We start from the raw sequence: 15,645 nt of genomic DNA on the forward strand, positions 1-15,645 counted from the left end.
CGGCCGTAGCATACCATTTCTCCTCTTTGACTTTACACGTTTATTTTCATCAACGTGGACTTGGATTCTCCCCGACCACTTGTTGTCCCCTTTTCCCTTTTTTTCTTCTTTTGCAAGCTCGCGTACACATCTTGATCTGCATATGTCTTTTTTCCGGCTACTGCTGCTAATATCCTCGCAAGTCAGCTACCATTAAAATTTCTGATGATTTCTTACACGCTATCTGTTGCCATATCATATGCACAAACATGTGTGAAAGGTGATAGTACGAGTATTACTATGTATGAAATATACGTACGAATATATATATATACAAAGGTGGTAACTTATGTATAGATATATAAATATTTGTGAAAGGATATAATGTACGTACAATCATAAATGTACGTGAAAGGTGTAAATGTTGTAAAAACTTAAATATATGTGAAACATACCGTAGACACAAATGTATGCGCATCTAGAGATGAGCAAAATGACAAGTGAAGCGTTATAATTTATATTAAAAAAATAATGGCAATCAAAACGTATAACGTACGTACAAACATAAATGTATGTGGAAAGTGATAACGTACGTGCAAACCGACGTGACTGAAAGTTGATAACGTTCATACGAACAGTCATGCATGTGAAAGGTGCTAATTTTCATATGCGTAGAAACATAAATGTGTGTTATAGGTGTTATGTGTGTACAAACATGAATATGCGAACGGTGGTAAATTGCGAACAAACAAAAATATGTTAAACGTGATAACGTACGAACAAGCATATCTGTGTTAAAAGGGATAACATATGTATGAAAACAAACGTGTGAAATGTGATAACGTACTTACGAGCATAAATACGTGAAAGGTGAAAACGTGTGTACAAACATTGCTGTGAAAAGTGATGATCTACGTGCAACCATATATGTATGTGACGGTTCCCACCTGCACGAAAAGATATTTGTTATTTACGAAGATAAAAAACTGTTTATTTGCTTTATTTGTTATTCAAATTTCACCACAGACGATAGACGGTGCACTTTTGAAGTAGGGGGATACTATCGAGGACATACCTTGCAGGGATATTATGAAGGGAGATAAGTAGCAAGGTGTTTGTTCACATTACACTTGAACTTCTGCATGTCAGTACAGTTTGGAAAGAAGAATCCCGGAGGGAGTTCCAAAGTCTAGCAGTTCTGAGGAAGAAACTATTGGAGTAGAAGGCTTTCTTACACCTAGGGATTTCTAGTGTATACGGGTGGGATTTAGCTGCTTGTCGGGTTTGTCGAGGTGCAAGTCGTTGTAATTCGTCAGAGCATTCACCTTTTAAATACTTGTAGAACAGGCAGAGAGATGCACCATTTCGTCGATGGGACAAGGGCTGAAGCCTAGTTGACAGTTCATGGCCTATCAAGTTGGCGACCCTCTTTTGAACCCTGTCCCGGAATTGGAGGCAATTAGCAGATGCCCCGCCCCGAATGTGACAATAGTACTTTATACATGGGCGAATGGTGGCCTCATATGTGTACATGGTATTTTCAGGTACGAGTAGTTTCAAGCACAGTAGAGAAAGTCCACCCTCTTTGTAGCAGCCTTGGCAATGCTCTCTATATTTCTATTCTAGTTCATGCTCCCTGTGAACGTAAATCTAAGGAATTTGAAAGAAGTACTTTCATGTATTGTGTTTTAGCCATTGCTATTGGTGGTAGAGCAGGGTTCTTGTAATTATTGGAGGAAACAAGCTTAGTCTTGGCAGCATTGAATGAGACCATCCATTTTTGTCCCCATTCCACTACAGATCGGGGGGTCTTCCTCTAGTGTTACTGCCATTTCCTTACACATGTGCTAATTTGTTTCCCCCGTGCCTGCTATAGAGATGGGTTTAATCAGAAAATATACCCATTTCAGAAACAATTTAATCAGGGATGTAATTTATGAATATCAGAAATAATAAAGCTAGCAGGATACACCCCTGAGGTACTCCTGCATTTATATCTTATTGTTTACATGTACGACCGTCAAGGACAACCTGGATTCTTGTTCCTACTTAAGAAGGATTTAATTACATTATGTATTCGTCCAGTGATACTAGATGATCTGATTTTCCTTAGAAGACCATCATGCCATACTATGTCAAAAGCCATAGATATATTTAGGGCTATCGCTCTTCGGATTAGCACACAACTGACCGACTAATAGATAGTTGTAACAAAAAAAGAGGAACTTGTTTTCATCAGTGGAAAGAGAATAATGTCGTGTATTTATCTTTTCAATGAACTCCGATTAAAATATAAAAACAAGTAAACATTAATTCATATAAAAAAAACTTTCAATGAATAATAATACATTTAATTGAGCAGAAAAGTTTTAAATACGATTTTCCTAAACCGAAAGCATACGGCTCTTAATTACACAATCCAGACTTCTTCTGATGCCTGATGAACCCCCGTAGTTTTACAAGACGTCTAAAAATATTCAAGGGATTCTTTGTTTTCCTTTTGCTTTAAGCAAATAATCTATTTTATGAATATATGTATTTTATATTTATTATTTATTATTTATAATCATCATCTATTTTATTAACATATTCTATTCTAAGTGATTATGTTGTTTTGTTTACCGGATGACAATGTTACTCGTTATTGATTTTTGATACAAAACCTGCAATTTTTTTTCACTGAACATATTTCTTTCGATCTCCTCATAAAATATGTCTCTCCTTACAAAATACCATAAAACCTTTAAAAACCTGTCGTGAACACATTCCGAAAAAATAATTACCGTGCCACCATAATTAATGATGGACACGGCCATATAGGCTTTATCTTATACAGGATGATAAACGTGTGTAAAAAAACTATAACATACGTACAAACAAATTTAAATTTAGAAGTGATAAAATATATACAAACATAATATGAGTGAAAATTGAAAACGCACGTCCTTACAAAAATATCAGTGAAAGGTTAATAACGTACGTATTACCAGAAATATATGTGATAAATAATAACTAACGTCAGAAATAAATATGTGTAAAAGATTATTTCTTGCTTACAAACATCAATGTGTGTGAATTTTGATAGCATACATACAAAGAGGTATCTGTGAGGTATCTGTGTGATGTGTGCTGACTTACGTATAATCAAAAAATATATGTAATAATACATTATGTAGGCCAGAATTGTATGTATATAACTGAAACCGATAACGTACGTACACACTTAAATGCATGCGAAAGGAGATAACATAGTGTAGACAAAAATATGTGTGAAAAGTGATAATCTACATACAAGTTTTAAAATCAAACGTGTGAACATGAACGTGTTAAATGTGAAAACTTATATACAAACATGAATGTGTCTGAAAGGTGATATAGTATGTACTGACATAAATATCCGTGTAGGTGATAAAGTGATACAAATGTGCATATGTGTAAGATATATATGAAACATTAAAATAAGTGTACGATCGTATGTGTGCGAAAGCAATGAAAAACATACAAATAAAAATGCACGTAAATGGTGAAAGCGTACGTATAAAAAGAATACGTGTGTTAAGGTGATAACGTAGGTACAGAAGAAAATATGTGAAATGCGATAATTTAAATGCAAACATATATTCCAATATATAAGTGCGTGTAAAAGGGATAAAGTATATACGAACATAAATAAATATAAAAGGTGATAATGTACGGCTATTAATGGGTGAAATATGAATAATGCATGTATGAATATACATGTTTGGAAGGTGATAACGTATGTAAAAAATGTATGTGAAAGGTGATGATGTACATACAAGCCTTAATGTATTTTAAAGGTTTTAACGGTATAAATGATCAAAAGAGTCTGCAGAATTAGTACTGTGTGTGAAATTTAGTTACGAACGTACAAACATAAGTGTATGTTAACGTTATAACGTACGTAAGATAAACAATTGATTTAATACGTGATTATTTACGTCAGGAAATAAACGTGTGTGAAAGGTGATAAAATACGCCTGGACAGAAATGTGTGTTTAGGTCATAACTTACCTATAAGAATAAATGTATGACATAGGTTATAACGTATGCAACGAAAAATTGCTGAAAGCTGATAATGTACAAACATCATGTATGTGAAAAATGAAAAACTACAGACACTAACGTGTGTAAACAATGATGACGCACATACAATCATGTGAACGAAGTGTGAGAACTATGTACGAACCGAAATATATAAAATGTGGTAACGTACGTGCAAGCATAAATATGTGTGAACGGGTATGATATACGTACGATCAGAAATATGTGTGAAAACCAATAATGTACGTAGAAATATAGTGTGTGAATAAGATAACGTTATTAGATAAATAAATATGTATGAAAGTTGATAATGTATGTACGAACAATTGTGTGTATGAAATGTGATTACGTATTACAAACATAAATGTATGTGAAAGGCGATAACTTTCTCATAATTAAAATGCATGTGAAAGGTGATAGTTGATATACAAACATGTATAAAAAAAGTCAGTGAAAAGTGATCACATACTTACAAATGCAAATGTGTCTGAAAGGTGATTATATACGTAAGAATATGAATGTATTAAAGGTGAAAACTTACGTACAAACATGACAGTATATAAATGATGATGACGTAACTTAAAATAAATATGTGTGAAAGGTGATAACGTACAGACGAACGACAATGTATGTGAAAAGTGATAATTTACATGCAAAAAATAGGAGTGAAATGTGATTCCGGTATACAGCATGAATGTGTGTGAAGAGTGATAAGATACGTACGAACATAAACATATAAAAAGATAATAACGTACGTACGGGTATAAATGTGTGAAAGGGCACAGCGTGTGTACAAACATAAAATAGTGTTAAACGTGATAACGTACGTACAGCTTTAAACGTGTCTTTAAAAGCGTTACGTATGTACGGACATATATTTGTGTGAAAGGAGTTTTAATACTTACAAAAACTGGGTGTGGAAAATTATAACATACGTAAACATATAAATGTGTGCCAAAGGAAATATTGTAGCTATATAAATGTCTGGAAGATTATAACTTACGTTCAAATATCTATCTATCTTACGGTTATGTTATATTCCCGTGGATGTGTGTATATATTCTGTACATATATACCCGTGTATGTAACGAGAGTTTATTGTGTTGAAAAAGCAGTACATATTAGTGACGACGAGGGTTCATATTGGAGACACATATAACGAGGACTAAGAACAGCGGGATCATAATGCCATTTATAACAGATTGAGAAAGATGCAAATTCGTTATTAAAGAAATGCGTAATACAGTTCTTTTACATCAGAGGTGAGATACTTCACTTATGATGGAGGAGGAACATTACTTGGAAGGGCTTATACAAGAGTTTGTTTATAGATGAATATACAAAACACATTTACATTTCGGTTGGTGAAATGCCGACACGAAAACAAACAGTTACAAAACATTAGATGGTTTCTTTATTCCTCAGCAAGCCGATTGATGATGTCAGGAATTTAAACTTGTATTGCTACATGGTTTCTCTTCTACCATTCGCCTCTAAGGGCATTACCTCCTTAACTGACCCTTTCTCTCTCTGGCTGTGTGTGACTCTCTGATTATATCCGATTATCTGATCCTTACTTCGAATCCCATTTCAATATATTAAGAATCTACTTAGTTCATGACTTCAGAAATGTGATGTTAACCAACGTGACTAAATTTCACGTGGATTTTACACATGTCTATACAAACACATTTTTGGCAAACAAAGAATTCCCAATATTAATTGTTCAATACCTAACATATTTTTAATCATATCTTATAAACTCACATTGTCCATGCTTTTAACTGACATGAATAATATTCAAGAATAATATTCAAGAATAATATTTTAACTGACATGAATAATATTCATGAATAATATTCAATTATTTCAAGAAGAATAAGCAATCGAATGCATTCCTAAGATTTCAATTATCCATTTTTAACACTTGCCTACTGGGTTCGATTCTAGCCTTTTCCTAATATCATTTCCACTTATCTAGTCTGGCTGCGTACGTGCATGAGAAAGAGACCCCCCTTCTTATGTAACAATTGGATATGCGTTTGTTCATTTTAAATGTATTTACACATGATCGCCTGGTTTTCAAAATGTCGCAAAGCAACTTATCCGATATATGGTCACATATAACTGCAAATAAGGGACAGAATAAACACATTTGTCTTTGCCAAACAAAGGAAAACATACCTTGAACAAAAGGGGCGAATACTATTCTAAGGGATTACATGTGGCTAGTTATGAAACACGCTTAGCCCAACTTTGATCTTGTTGACGGAAAGTTGCAACGAAAATTCAACAATGAAGAAAAGACTACGGGTTTCTTTTCGGAAAACTTTATTCCAGCATCTTGGAAAGTGTAATCGCTATTCTGCCTACATCTTGATTATAGATCATGTTTTATTCAATTTTCACCCCAAACAAGGCACAGTGCCACTTTGAAGTAAGGGGTTACTATCAGGAACATAAGTTGCAGGGATATTATGAAGGATGGTAAGTAGCAAGATGTCTGTTGACATTACACTTGAACTTCTGCATGTCAGTACAGTTTGGAAAGCAGAATCCCGGAGGAGAGTTCCAAAGTCACGCAGTTTTGGGGAAGAAACTATTGGAGTAAAAGACCTTCTTACACCTAGAGATCTATACTGTGAATGGGTGGGATTAAGCTGCTTGTTGGATTTGTCGGGGGTATTAACATCGAAGAGGTACAAGTGCTTGTAGTTCGTCAGAACATTCACCATTAAAGTACTTGTAGAACAGGCAGAGGTATGCAACATTTCTCGATAGGAGAGGCTGAAGGACGTATCAGGTTGGCGACTCTGTTTTGAACACTGTTCAGGAGTGAGAGACAAGCAGCAGATGCACCAGCTCAAATGTGACAACAGTACTCATATATATATATATATATATATATATATATATATATATATATATATATATATATTAATCCTCATGCAATCTTTCGACTAAACGATTTTAATCTATTTATCATTATTTAATATTTTAAAATTTATTATCATTCTAATTAAATATGTTTCCATACCGTTACTAAAAAAACAACTGTGAAGGGAGATAATCCAATTACGTTGTTAATTGCTAATAGTTAATTCTGTTGGAAAAGAGATCAACATTTGTAATTGTCTGTATTAATGCTGGAGTCCCTCAGAGGTCCATACTGGGCCCAACTCTCTTCCTGATCTACATCAATGATCTCCCAAAACACATACTAAAATCTTTCGTTGATATCTATGCTGATGACACGACCATCTATGGCAACACATCAAAGGCCGTAAATGATGATGTTCTCTCTGATTCTCTCTCCTTTTATCTTCAGCGCGTGATACAGTGGGGAAAGAGGTGGTTGGTTACCTTTAATGCATCTACGACCAAGCTCCTATCTCTACATCATAAACGCTCTGATCCCCATCTGGCATCAATTGAAATGGATGGCTCTCGTCTAAGGGAGGCCCCAGGCTTTGATAAACTCCTGGGTTTGACCTTTACACCTGATCTTAAATGGAACACATACATCAAGTCTGTGGCCAAGGTCTCTGGGAAAATGGTGGGATCCTTCTACCGCTCCAGAAGATATCTCACTAATGATGCAATTCTCTATCTATATAAGAACCAAGCACGTCCAAAGATGGAGTACTGCTGCCACATCTGGGCGGGGGCTGCAAAAAACAGCCTATCCTGCCTTGACATAGTACAAAATAGACTCCGTGGCTTGGTGGGGGATGCCCTTTTCTCTACCCTGCAACCTCTCTCCCACAGAAGAGACGTAGCGAGCCTGTCATTGTTCTATCGTTATTTCCATGGCAGGTGCTCGTCTGAGCTCCATTCTCTGGTCCACCTTCGCCAATCTTTCTAAAAAAACACCCGACTAGCTGAAACCACCGTCAATAATTTTCCCCACTCCCTATCTGTGCCTAAATCAAAACGTAGATACCATGAACAAAGCTTCTTTCTTAGAACTGCACGCCTGTGGAACTCTGTTCCGTTTGCCTGTTTCCCTCCCGACTTCAACCTGGATGTCTTCAAGTCCAACACAAAGTCCTGATGAACCGCCCCCCTAAGCAATGGCACCTTACCAATTCTCCAATACTATTGCTACACTATCCCTTTGATTACTGTACACACAATAACCCTTATCCCTGAGTAGCCATTGGGCCTTGATAGTGTGAACTCCATGTAAAAAAATTTTTTTAAAAAATGAGGTGTTTTCATTTATTGAGATTGTCGGACTGACTTCCTCATCTTGGTTGTTATAGTCACAACGTTTCGGCCGTTTTGCCCTCCGTTTTATTTTTAATATTTAATTTTTAATCAGTTAATATGCGTGTCACGTTGGTACAGTGGTAACATCTCCAGCTTTGGATACTACAGCTTTACTTCCGGTTACGATTCTAGCATTTTTTTTTTACTTTTGGAATCACGACTCAATAATAATAAATACGAAATGTGGACGAATTATAATATAATAGTGACATATGGCCGAGTGGTCCTAGACGTTGTAGCAAAGTTTACAGTTGCCCAAAGGTGCTGAGTTCCATCCTGAACGAAGGCAGTGAAAAGTAACATTCAAAACAGAGAATCAGCAACTATGTCCCAGAGCCTAGCTGGAGTCCGAACACGGTACCCCCATAATAATAATTAAGGGTTGGGTTCGAGACCCCTAACAAACGGTTCCCCAGTTCGATACAAAACATCTGATTAAGGCCGGGGCAAAACGGCCGAAACGTTGTGAGTATAACAACCAAGATGAGGAAGTCAGTCCGACAATCTCAATAAAAGGTCAATATTAGTTCCCATAACAGCTAAAGGGAGATAATTAAGGCCGTTTGATGTTTTCGGTCTAGTGATTACTAGAAAGCGTCTATGATTTAATAATTTAATTAAACATACCCAGAAATTGCTACGATAGCTTATTTAACAAATTGAAAATATAAATTATATTTTTAATCTTAAAAGCTGTTTTTTTTGCCCATGGATTTAACCTACACCTGTTATTTATCCAATAACAACTTGGGTTACTCATGTCTTCAAAGCCAAAACTACAATTCTTGTTTTGTATTATTGGGTATCTAAACAAAATAGTATATATCCTCTAATTATTATTCTGACAGCAAAACCACCCAATAGCTACAAATGTGTTTCACTCCGATGAGAAGATATCTACCCCTGCATTTATGGGTAAAAACCTTTAGAACAAAGGGTCAAGTAAATAAATAAACCAGCATGGATTCTACACACTTTAGATGCCAGATGACAAAACAAATTAAATTTATTTTCCGTTCACAAATTGCTAATTTAATTTTTTTAATAGTAATTGCTAGTTTATTGTTGTTTTATTGATTTGAAGAGGGTATCACTTATTTCTCCATCAATACTGCTACAACTAAATAAAAAAAATGCTCACCGTTATAGAACAAATTTTCCATTCTTAGATGAATTATTTATATTTATTTGATTATTCATATTTTTACCCAGTTTAGAATAATAGAAACTATATTTGCTTATTAGATTTGGACCCTTCATTTACATTACATCATTCCCAGCTATTTAACTCTACATTAGAATTTAATCCTTGCATCTGAGGATCCTTATTGTTGTAAAAAGTTATACCACAGTTACATTTAAGACGTGATAGCAGAAACCTATTCCTGTGAAAACATCCCTGTATGACATCTAGTCTTTTATTCCAAATTTGCTCTTTAGAAGTCACTATGTAAAAAGCTTCCAATAAACATATATTACACCTTTTTGATTTCCCAGGGTTATACTTCTTCCCCTATCCACTACCGACCATTTTAATTTAAAATCCTCATTATTTCTATTAAGTTCCCTAACCCAATCAGTTGTATCCCTCTTTTTATTTTTAACGCTAATTCTTGTACCCTCCCCCTGCTATCGTTAACGCCATCTCTATTAGTTTCCATCTCAGGTTCCTTTTTAAAGGATACTACGTGGTTTCTATATCTATCCTTAAACACGGTTTCCGTGGTCCCAATATATATATCCTTAATATTGCCGGTTTTTATCTCGCATTTATACACTATTTCCGAGGTTAGAAATTTCCAACCCAACGGACACTTCCTAGGTATTCTGCAATTACATTTTCTGTCTAAGGTACTTTGATTTGATGCTAGTTCTAGCTGATTATAGTGTTAGTTAAGTTACTAGATGTTGAGAAAGATAATTCTACCGAGTTTCTATTTATTATTTTGCTTAATTTATTCTCCGGGGGAAAGTTTTTATCTGTTATTCCATAGAATTCCCTAGGTATATTATTTTTTATATGCTCGCTGAATAGTGGATTGAACCAAACTGTCTCTTGCATCTATTTCTCTTATTAATGGTAACACTATCATCCTTACCTGTTCTACTGTTATTATTACCCCCACCGTTATTATTCTTTTGATCACTTTCAACGTTTCCCTTATTGCTCTTCTAGCTCTCATTGCCATGTTATACGAGATTGTGCATTTAGGTTTTTGTTCTTACTATTATTGGTCCTATTATACTCAATTTTTCCGTTGAATCCCGATCTCATAAGGGCATCATTGTAATAGTCTTTGTTTTTATCAAAAAGACTCTCATTCTTAGAAAGTTCTGAAACTCTTTTGGAAATGTTGGGGATCAACGCCTTCTTCATACATTCCGGATGATTCGATCGGTAATCTATGTAGAATATTTTCTGGTTGGGTTTGTGATATAGTTCATATATGTTATCGTTTAAGTTGGTTTTGTGAAAATTTTCAAACACCATAATGTTTGAAATTGTCGATCTGGCATGGAAACAATTGTAACGTAAAATGAAATACACTTTTTGTTGCTATTAACACCTTTTTTGGAGTCTTGATTTTGCATATACAGCATATATATATATATATATATATATATATATATATATATATATATATAGTTATAAAACTCAAATGAGCTTCTAACGGGTATTTTAACCCAACATCTGGTTTACGACTTCCGGTTGCGTATGCGTACATAATCATAAACCCATAACGTAATACGGAAATGAATAATGTAAAAGAAAAGCAGAAAGTATTAACAAATGTTTATTTGGATAATTTAAATGCAAAAAAAAATTGGACGCTGAAAACGTCCACAGTGAAGTAATATGTTTTATTGTCGCGTTGATTATTTATTTGTAACGCAAATAAAAATATTTTTAGAAATAATTATTTAACGCGACAATAAAACGTATTGTTTTACTGTGCACGTTTTTAGCGTCCCTATTTTTTCGCGTTTGAATTATCCAAATAAACAATTGTTAATACTTTCTGGATTTTTTTACATCGTTCATTTCCGTATTACGTTTAAGTTATTTTAACGCAATTTTCTTATAAATAAATCTTCTTTAACCCGTTGAAAACCATAAGAGCATTTTACAACGGCGATTTACGTACAGCCTTCTTTTTTTTAAAGTTATCCTCCATTTTTTTTATATAGTTTCTTCTAAAACGTATTGTTTTACTGTGCACTTTTTCAGCGTCCCAATTGTTTTAAAGCGTTTAAATTAAGAGATATCAAAATTTATATTATACTTTATATATTTATTTCAGTGCACATTTTCCTATAAGTATGACAAACCACTTATAATTCAATAGCTGTAAGTTTTTTTTTCAAAAAATAAACAATTATAAACAGAACGACTCATAGAAATCTATCTATATGCTTTTTTCATTTTAATATACTTTAATAGAATTGTTTCTGTTATGTCACAAAATCTATTTTCTTTATGTCACAAGTGTCACGCTCATTCCATAGCTAATATAACATACTGGCCCAAAGGGTCACTGGTATTCAAGTATATATATATATATATATATATATATATATATATATATATATATACATATATATATATATATATATATATATTAGTTTCGTATTTGCTCATTAGTGGCAAGTGATGTTTACAAATTATCGATTGTTTTAATACTTAGATTTAAGACAATTTAATTGAATATGAGAAAAAAGAAAAAGACAGCATTATATATATATATATATTAATCCTCAATCGTGTATGTGTGTATGTGTGTGTGTGTGTGTGTGTGTGTGTGTGTGTGTGTGTGTGTGTGTGTGTGTGTGTGTGTGTGACACAGAACGGAGTTCTTCATAACCGGAAACGTCTTTTGCCAATCCATCAGGGGCGAACGATTGCATTTTGATTTTTATAAAGACATCGATAATTGAATTTGAAATTATTTAAGTGGGGCGTATTTTACTAGAACAGTAGGTTGTGTTAATGTGTGGTTGGGGAGTTTTACTGAATATCGAGTTTTCTTAAGCTAATTTTTGTGTGCCGAGAAAAGGGTTTGCAAATGAATTCGTTAACACATTAGTCGCGTGTTAGAACAAATTGAAAGGTTAGGGAGAGTTATAACGAATTGAATGTGGCAGGAAAGCAGGAAAAAGAACTGGAGTCAGAACAGTACGATGAGAAATAAAACGCTAAGCGTTTATAGACTCAAATATACATATTCACAACGAGACATATAACTATATGCATACATATACATATGAACACATATATACATAAATAAACATCGAACACAAAGATATATATATATATTTAAGTAAATAATATTCAAAAATTAAACTTATAAAATTAGCTTATTACTTAATGAATTATATCATATAATCCCTCCCTAACCCTTCACCTTTTTTCTGACACGCGAATTATGTGTCAAGGAATACATTAGCAAACCCTTTTGCGACACACAAAAATTTGCTTATAAACAGACACTGGTAATGAAACGCGATGTTCAGTTTAACTCCAACCCACCCAGTATCACAACCTACTATTCTGGTAAAATACGCCCCACTTTAATAATTGCAAATTTATATTGTCTATAAACCCAGCTGTGGTAATTCTTGAACGATTTTCGAAACAGATTGTAATACGGCATATCTCCATTTTCATTCTTGTTTTTTTTTTAGATCTCGCAACTTTTAAAGTTTTTTTTAAGAGCTCAGTTTTTTTTCCTTTTTTTATTCTATAGTATCGAATAGTCTGCTGAAGTCTTATTGACTGAAACAGGTGGCTGTTTTAGCGATCAAATATAATTGTTTACCTTCGATAAATAGTAATAATATATATATATATATATATATAGTAATTTATAAAATATATATGGCGATTAAGCTACACTGAATATTCGGCGTTTCATCCAACTATAGGATTCGTCAGGCTTATGCCCGAATTCTGTCGTTGCTGTTTTAGAACTAGGTTAGTGGGTTTAGGTGGTCGTTCTCCTTTTTTTTTATACATATAAATATACCTATGTGCACACAACAATGCACATACATATACATATATATACATATATATATATGCATACATACACATATATGTATGTGATCTTTTATGTATATTCATGTTTATTTAATTTATTTATTTGTTTTTATCCTATTGTTATTGTTAGTTTTAAAGCTATTTTGTATCGCTATCCTAGAGTAAGTTTTATTTTGTGAACACAGTTGTTTGCTATTTCCCGCATACAGTTTAATAGATTTTGAGGTTCTTTAAAGTACAGGATAGAAAATTTTTCATGGAGGCATAATTTACATGGGTCGTCTAAATGTCTGCATGTGGTAGCTTGTCTCATTATTTCTTGTTATTTCATATATTAAATTTATGCGAATAAATGAAGTAGTTATACTTAGCTCCTAAAACAGTCGAGCACTTTCAAAAGAATTTATTTCACCACATTAAAAATAGATATGGAAAGAGTTAATTTCGAAACATCGCTAAAAAACATCCCCACACCCAGCAAGCATAGCTATATTATTAAATTAATCCAAAAAACAGATGAACTAATACGCCGAATGCGATGGCGAGCAAATTTCTTCCTTAAAAATGAAAACGTAAACAAAAAAGAATCCTATGGTTTTAAAACCCTTAAAAATGCAAAAACAGTAGACCTCTTGATAAACTTTGAAAATGACCTTTTAAAGGTAATTAAAAACCTAGAATTCCACAATCAACCTAACAATTTCTAACGGAAACTACACAAAATCGTTAGAAACATAAACAACTCTAATAAAATCTTTGTAAAAGCAGATAAAACAAGAAACTTTTATAAAATAGATAAGCAAGAATATAACAAACTAATCACAGAAAACATTACAAAAAACTACAAAAAACTAGACACAAACAAATGCGATTACATAGATATACTAAATACTGAAAGTAAACAAATCACCGATAAACAAAAAATTAGCGATAAAGTTGGCAAATTGAAACCTAGAGAGTCATACATTCTGCTTAAAGACCACAAATGGGACTTTAATAATAATCCCAGCACCCGCCTGATAAACCCAACTAAACCAGAAATAGGTAGAATTAGCAAAACTATACTTTCTAGAGTAAACAAACAAATCAAACAGGACCTAGAACTAAACCAGTGGGCAAATACTACCGAAGCAATCACCTGGTTTAAAAATATAGAAAACAAAGATAAATGTACGTTCATACAGTTTGACATCATAGACTTTTATCCCTCGATATCCGAAGAACTTTTTAACATTGCCCTAGAATTTGCCGAGGTATACACTGATATATCCTCAGAAGAAATCAACATAATTACAAAATGTAGAAAATCAGTTCTAATAAATAACAATAACCAATGGATAAAAAATAAAATGAAAAATTCATTCGATTTGGCGATGGGTGCCAGAGACTCTGCAGAGGCATCAGATCTTGTGGGATTATTCATTCTATATACCCTATATAAATTATGCGTCCATGAAAATTTTCTATCCTGTACGTTAAAGAACCTCAAAATCTATTAAACTGTAGGCGGGAAATAGCAAACAACTGTGTTCACAAAATAAAACTTACTCTAGGATAGCGATACAAAATAGCTTTAACACTAACAATAACAATAGGAAAAAACAAATAAATAAATTAAATAAACATGAATATACATAAACGATCACATACATATATGTATATGTATGTATATATATATATGTATATGTATATATGTATATGTATGTGCATTGTTGTGTGCACATAGGTATATTTATATGTATAAAAAAAAGGAGAACGACCACCTAAACCCACTAACCTAGTTCTAAAACAGATCCTTTGTTTGATAAAATGCATGCCCATTGGCTGGTAGGAAGGGGCGCGGTGGATACTAGAAAGCTGATTGGCCGACTAGAAATCCTCAACATATATAAAAACAAGAAGCAACGACAGAATTCGCGCATAAGCCTGACGAATCCTATAGTTGGATGAAACGCAGAATATTCAGTGTAGCTTAATCGCCATATATATTTTATAAATTACTAACTAGCTCTACCTACGTATTGAGCACTTTTGAAGTAAATACTTAAAGTTTACGCATAAATCTATACTTTCATATATTAAATTTATGCGAATAAATGAAGTAGTTATATATATATATATATATATATATATATATATATATATATAATTATTAACTCATACTGTGAGTTTTTTCTATGATTTTGAATAGATTTCTTCCATTTCCGGGAAATATATATGGGTATTTACTTTGTTTTTACTTCTCTTTTTTCATTGATCTGGGAACCCTAATATCTACCTTGTGCATGAAACAT

At 33.3% G+C, this 15,645-nt stretch overlaps 1 long non-coding RNA gene across 1 annotated transcript in view; it reads right to left on the reverse strand.

The window, feature by feature from the left end:
- The window catches only part of LOC145288112 (uncharacterized), a 483,797-nt gene that overhangs the window by 430,786 nt on the left and 37,366 nt on the right, over positions 1 to 15,645 (reverse strand). The window lies entirely within an intron of this gene.

This window comes from Euprymna scolopes, chromosome 11, assembly GCF_053919585.1.
Source record: "Euprymna scolopes isolate OS-2025 chromosome 11, ASM5391958v1, whole genome shotgun sequence".
NCBI classification, from domain to species: domain Eukaryota; kingdom Metazoa; phylum Mollusca; class Cephalopoda; order Sepiida; family Sepiolidae; genus Euprymna; species Euprymna scolopes.